This window comes from Mandrillus leucophaeus, unplaced genomic scaffold (genome assembly GCF_000951045.1).
Source record: "Mandrillus leucophaeus isolate KB7577 unplaced genomic scaffold, Mleu.le_1.0 Scaffold671, whole genome shotgun sequence".
Lineage (NCBI taxonomy): Eukaryota > Metazoa > Chordata > Mammalia > Primates > Cercopithecidae > Mandrillus > Mandrillus leucophaeus.
Genome location: NW_012107264.1, coordinates 965,771 through 972,183, shown reverse-complemented (window position 1 = coordinate 972,183; position 6,413 = coordinate 965,771). Strand labels below are relative to the sequence as shown.

The 6,413-nt window shown below is 37.8% G+C and overlaps 1 pseudogene; it reads right to left on the bottom strand.

The window, feature by feature from the left end:
* Window positions 1-429: 429 nt before the first annotated feature.
* On the bottom strand, window positions 430-6,081 carry LOC105555160 (annotated as a pseudogene).
* Window positions 6,082-6,413: the final 332 nt, after the last annotated feature.

Here is a 6,413-nt window from a genome sequence, read left to right as displayed (position 1 = left end):
GAACTGGAAGAGTTTATAGGCCCTTTGAATGAAGGCTGTGACATTCAATCCTAAAACCAGAAATCTAAGGTACAATTGAAAGTATTCCTTTTGGATAGAAAGCATTTAAAGTAAAGAGCTGAACTAACCAGGAGAGAAGTCCGATTGGCTCCCCTACAGCTGCATTAGGAAACAGGCTAACAGGGATGTTTTGGGATCTGTGGAGCACTGATGGCAATTAGCAGTTAGGGCCAGTAAAAAACTGTCCCGCTTAAAAGCCGCTGGCATCCCTAGTAGTCTATTTCCTGCTTCTAGTTGGTACTGATGACCTGCCAAGAAGCTCAAGCAACAGTAGACTAGATTTCCAAAAGCTAGAAGAGTCTCAAGAGACACCCCCCAAATCTAGCTGCTAGCTTGAATCCCCATTCTTGCTGAAGCAGCAAGCTGCAGCTAGTTTATAGTTAGCATGTCACTCTGGATCTCGTGGCTTAATTGAGTTTGTAAATCCCTCAGCTTCTTCTTCAATCCAGTGAGAGCTAAGAGGACATGGTTTAAGGACACAGAGAGCCATAGGAATTCATGATGTAGTAAAACCTTTCTGGCTTGCCCTTGGGGTCACAGGGCACCTGTGACTCATCCTCATCCAGCTCCAAGTGCTCACTCTTGGGCCACTCCTTGGGTTTGGGGTACACTGCCTGCCTCATGGCATTGTCTGGATTGTATTCAAAAGTCACCCCTGCAGTAGGGTTCAACTTGACATACTCCTTGCTAAAGCATTTTTTCATATAGGCTCAAAGTCTCAGCTCCTGGCCCTTTCTCAACTTGATGATGAGAATGTCATCCTGCTCCACGTAGTCATTAGGGTCATCATCTTGGTTCACTGGAATGACCTGGGGGCTGTTGGAGATGAGGTCTCAAGACGCGATATGTCAAGTCTGCTCTTCATTGCACTGCACATCGAGGGTGAACTTCACCAAGCACTCACAGAACTCTTCACATGGGAAGTCCCGGGAGGATAGCAGCTTGTCCACAATGTCATCACTAATGAGGAGAACTAATCTAAGTTTGTGAGCCATGAACTCATCATGAATAACTGAGGAATTGGCATCAATTTGAACCCAGTCAATGACTATTATGGGCACCTCAGCGAGAAGACACTCCGAATCAAAATAGCCACTGCCGGGTTGGTGTTCTGGATGATGAACTTGACATTGTGGGCTGGTTGGCTTAAGGCATTGCATCCACTATTTGTGGGTGAGGGGGAGGTTAGCAATCCTTTATAGATTTCAGTGTCTACATATTTTATAATACTTCTCAGTTTAGATTATTACTAAGAGTTTTATTCTGTTTGATTCAGTTGTAAATGGACTATCTTCTTCATTTTTGTTTCCAATTGTTCATTGGTAGTGTACATATACTCAACTGATTTTTGTGCGTTGATTTTGTATCCTGCAACTTTGCGTAATTGGTTTATTAGTTCTAATGATTTGTGAATGTGTGTGTGTCTGTGTGTGTGTAATTGTCAAGGTTTTCTACATATAGCATCATATTATCTGCAAACAGTGAAATTTTCTTTCTTTCTGATTTGGATAACTTTTAATTATATTTCTTGCCTAATTTCTCTGGCTAGGACTTCCAGTAGTATGTTGAATGGAAGTAGTCAGAGTGGGCATCCTTAACTGATTCCTGACCTTAGAGGAAAAGCTTTTAGTTTTTCACTGTATAGTATGACATTCACTGTGACCTGTATTATGTTGAGGTAATTTTCTTCTATTCTTAGTTTATTGAGTGTTTTTATCATGAAAGGGTGTTAAATGTTTCAGAGGCTTTTTCTGCATATATTGAGATAATAATGTAATTTTTATCCTTTATTCTGTTAATGTGGTGTCTCATATTGATTATTTTTGTATGTTGGCCATCTGTGTAACCCAGGGATAAATCTGACTTGGTCATGGTGCATCCTATACTTTTTGTTATGTTGTCTTTTCATTTTTATTTGTCTCAAAATATTTTTCTAAAATTTACATTCTGATTTATTCTTTGACTCATTGATTATTCAACAGTGTGTTGTTTAATATCCACATATCTAAGAACTTTCCTATTTTCCTTTGCTTTCCATTTCATTCCATTGTTGTTGGAAAATATAATTGGCACAGTTTCAATCTTCTTAAATTTCTTAAGGCTTGTTTTGTGACTTAACATGTGATCTATTCTGGAGAATGTTTCATGCATGCTTGAGAAGAATATGTATTCTGCTGCTGTAGGGTGGAATGTTCTGCAAATGTCTGTTAGTTCCATTTGATCTATAGTCTGGTTCAAATCCTCTTATTTATTTATTTCCTTATTGATCTTCTGTCTGGATGTTCTATCAATTATTGAGAGTGGTGTATTGAAATTCCCTACTGTTATCGTGTGGTGTCTATTTCTCTGTTAAATTCTTTCATTGATTGCTTCCTATATTTGGGTGCTGTTATTATGGGCACATGTATACTTACAATTGTTACATATTCCTGGCAGATTGACCCGTATATCATTATATAATATCCTTGTCCTTCTTTGTCTTTTTGGCAGCTCTTGACTTAAAATCTACTCTGTCTGATATAAATTTGACCACTCTTGCTGTCTTTTTTGACTACCATTTGTGTGGATTATTTTTTCCATCCTTTCACTTTCAGCCTGTGTGGGTCTTAAAGTCCAAAGTGCATTTCTTGTATACAGCGTATAGTTGAGTCCTGTTTTCTTTAAATCCATTCAGCCACTATATCAGTCTTTTAATTGAGAGTTAAATTTATTTACATTTAAAGTAATTATTGATAGGAAAAGACTTACTATTGCTATTTCTTAAATTACTTTCTAGCTGTCTTGTAGCTTTTTGACTCACTGTTGCTGTCACTGTCTTACTTTGAATTTTTCTGACTTTTTTGTAGTTGTATGTTTTGATTTATTTCTCATTTTCTTTTGAGTATCTCCTATAGGTACTTTCAAAATTTACATAAAACATGTTATCGTTAAAATAATCTACTTTACACTGATAACTTCAATTCTATACAAAAACGCTTAACTTTTACTCACCTCCCCCACACTTTATGCTATTGATGTCACAAATTACATCTTTTTATATTTCCTCAGCTTTTCTTTATCTGGGAAAGTATTTTTCCTTAATTATTGAAGGATAGTTTTTCTGGATACAGTATTTGTGATTGGCAGGGTGTTTTTTTTCTGTCAGCATTTTGATATATAATCCCACTTCTCTTCTGTCTTGGAATGTTTCTTCTGAGAAATCTGGTGATAGTCTCTTGTTCATAACAAGTTGCTTTTCTCCTGGTGCTTTCAAAATTGTTTTTCTTTGACTTTTGACAATTTGATTATGATGTTGCTTGGTATGTGTTTCCTTGAATTCATCTTAGTTGGAGCATGTAGTTTCTCAAATCTAGATGTCCATTTCCATCCTTAGATTTGGGAAATTTTCAGCCATTATTTTATTAAGTAATGTTTCTGCCCTGTTCTCTCTCTCTTCCCCTCTGAAACAACAATAATGCAAATATTGGTCCGTTTGATGGTGCCTCATATGTCCCTTAGGTTTTCCTGATTCTTTGTCATTCTTTTTTCATTTTGTGCCTCTAGCAGATAATTTCACATGACTCATATTCAAGTTTGCTAATGTTTTCTCCTGCATATCAAGTCTGCCATTAAACTTCTCCAGTGAATTTTGCAGTTTATTTTCTTTTTCAGCTCCAAACCTTTTTTATATTTTCTGTATCTTTCTTGATGCTTTATTCTGTTCATTTGTTATTTCTTTGAGCTCACTAGGCATCTTTATGACAATTATTTTGAATTCTCTTTCAAGTTGTCCACATACCTCTTTGTAGGTCCAGTTTCTGGAGATTTAGTTTATTCCTTTGGTTGAGCCGTGTTTCCTTGTTTTTCATGCACCTTGTAGCTTTATATTGGGATCTGTCACTTCTCCCAGTCTTCAGACTGACTTTGTTATAAGACCCCCACTAAGTAGCCCAGAAAGCGATTCTGGAATCCTCTGGAACTTTTTTGGCGGTATCTGGGCCTGTGCATGCAATTTCTCAGAGAGGTTTACTGTGCTTTTTGTTTCCCCTCAGGAACTCATTATCTTTTCTGATATCTGTCTGTGGCACCACATGTTCTCTGGTTCTACAACTGCAAGTTTCCCACTCTCTTTTGTTGTCAGTGGCTGGCAAGCATCCAGAGCATGCCAGCTTCCTCTCAGTACACTGAGTAAGGTGAGACAGATATCAGTTTCTCAGAAGCTGGTGTTCCAAGAAGCTAGAATGACAGACTCATTCTCTGCTCCTTTCTCCCTCCCTGTTGAAGGAGGAGCCTTGAGTTGTGCATCTTCTCTGAGATATGGGGGCTATAGCAAACCGCCTACTGTTTTTGTTTTGTTTTGTTTTGTTTTAACTTTTGTTCTCAGTGGCTCCAAGGCATCCAAACTATGCTAGTTCCATCAGTGCTCCAAGTGAGGCAAGACAGAAATTAGTCCCTTGGGCAGCCCTCTGAAGAGCCAGAGTGTCAACACATGCTCCACTCTTATCCCTCCTTGCTAAGGAAGAAGTCTTAAGTTGTGCACTCTTCACCCAATTGTGCCATGCTGTGCCAACCATATCAAGCCACCTGCTGCTTTCCATTGTCCTCAGTGACCCCCAGGCATTCAAATTATGCCAGTTCTGTTAGCACACCAATCAAGGAAGTCAGAGACCAGTTTCTTGGGCAGCTCTCTGAAAAGCTGGAATGTCGGAGGCATGCTCAATTCTTTTCTCCCAGAGGTAACAGATGTGAAAGAGGCATTCTGTCTTGGCACTGAGCTGTGCTAACTTGGCGGAGAGGCTGGCACAGGTAAATGAAATTACTCTTCTTACTCAACTCAATTTGACTATTCCCTACTTTGTGCACACTTGGAATACTACAACATCTTAACTGGAATCTGGAATTCATATAAAAATGTTTAGTGTGTACATTTGTGTGCAATTAGTGTTTCTGAGTGGGAATGAAGGCTGGGACTTCCTATTCAGCCACATATAGTTAATTATGTGGATAATTAACTTTGTTCAGATCACTCATGTTATCAAGAAACTATCTATTAACAAAACTCTCACTTGAAAAGTATTTTTCTGCAAAAAATACTTTTTTATGTAGTGTCTAGGTGTACAATCTCTCACTTGGTATGGAGGAAGTCTTGTTTACGTTGAAATACATAGTATGAATAGGATGTAATTAGGTAAAAGGGGCTATATCCTGGGCTCTTCACTTGGAAGCTTTAATTTCAGCAATTTGAACGGATCTCTCATTGTTCTGAAGCATCCCTCTCCCAGGAGAAGATGGTTGGGTTTAGTGTAGGGGTGAAGACATATTCGGAAGAGGGAATTTTTACTTAGGGATTGCAGAGTTAAGGTTTTAACAATATATTTCCAACTTTTATGATGCAACATACAATTTTTGTCATTTTAAGGGAAGATAATAAATTTTATGTCCAGATATTCAGAAAAGGGAGGAATTGTTATTTTGTTTATATGGATTTTCCTCTTTCTCGTTTGCTCCCCTTCTTGCTGGGAGCTCCCACATCAATTTCCTTCATATTGGTCTACTTGTTGCCATCTCTTCCTGTTGAATGCTTTCATGAATTTTATGTTTCCCCTTGTAGATTGTCATGCAAGCACTGCTTATTATTTCTTGTTTATCTTTCTTCTCCAGTGACCATTGTGTTTTCCTTTTCTCCTTTATCTGACCCTCCCTTTCTCTTCTTTAGAATAGTTGCTTACTGCTTACAGGAGTGCTTTGAATGCTAATGCTCTAACTCAGACACTGATTTTTAAACAGAATCCAAAGATTACATTTGAGGCTGGCCTGACTCAGTATCTGCCATATGCCACTAAAATAATCTATTGTTTATTACTGTTTTATTGTGTTCTTATACAGTTTTATACTGCTTGGGTGTGATCTGGCACTGTTAGCTTTATCCACTTCAAAATTAACCAAGCCATCTGGAGGAGTATAATTTAGAGGGGTAGCACATGGGTTTGTGAATGCTGACATCTTGATTGTGCTCTGAGGGTGTCTCTTATGTTTCTTCATACGCCAGTTTCACCCAAATAAAGCACAAAAATTAAATCACACATCTACTCTCACTTCCCCACATATACATTTTGCAGGCTTCACTGAAATATCAAGAAAATGAAAACAATAGTCTTTGGAGTTCCTTTAAATCATAACAAGTTTATGGTATTTAAATATATTCAAGCATGAAGTGATATTTAAACAATGCCTTGATGGTTTTTTCCCAATATAATTTCTCATATTTTTTTCTCATTTTATTGCCAACTATTTTATTTATTTGTTTTCTCCCTCCCTTTCTTCCTCTTTTTTCCTTCCCCTTTCATTCCTTTCCTTTCTTCGCTTCTCTCCTC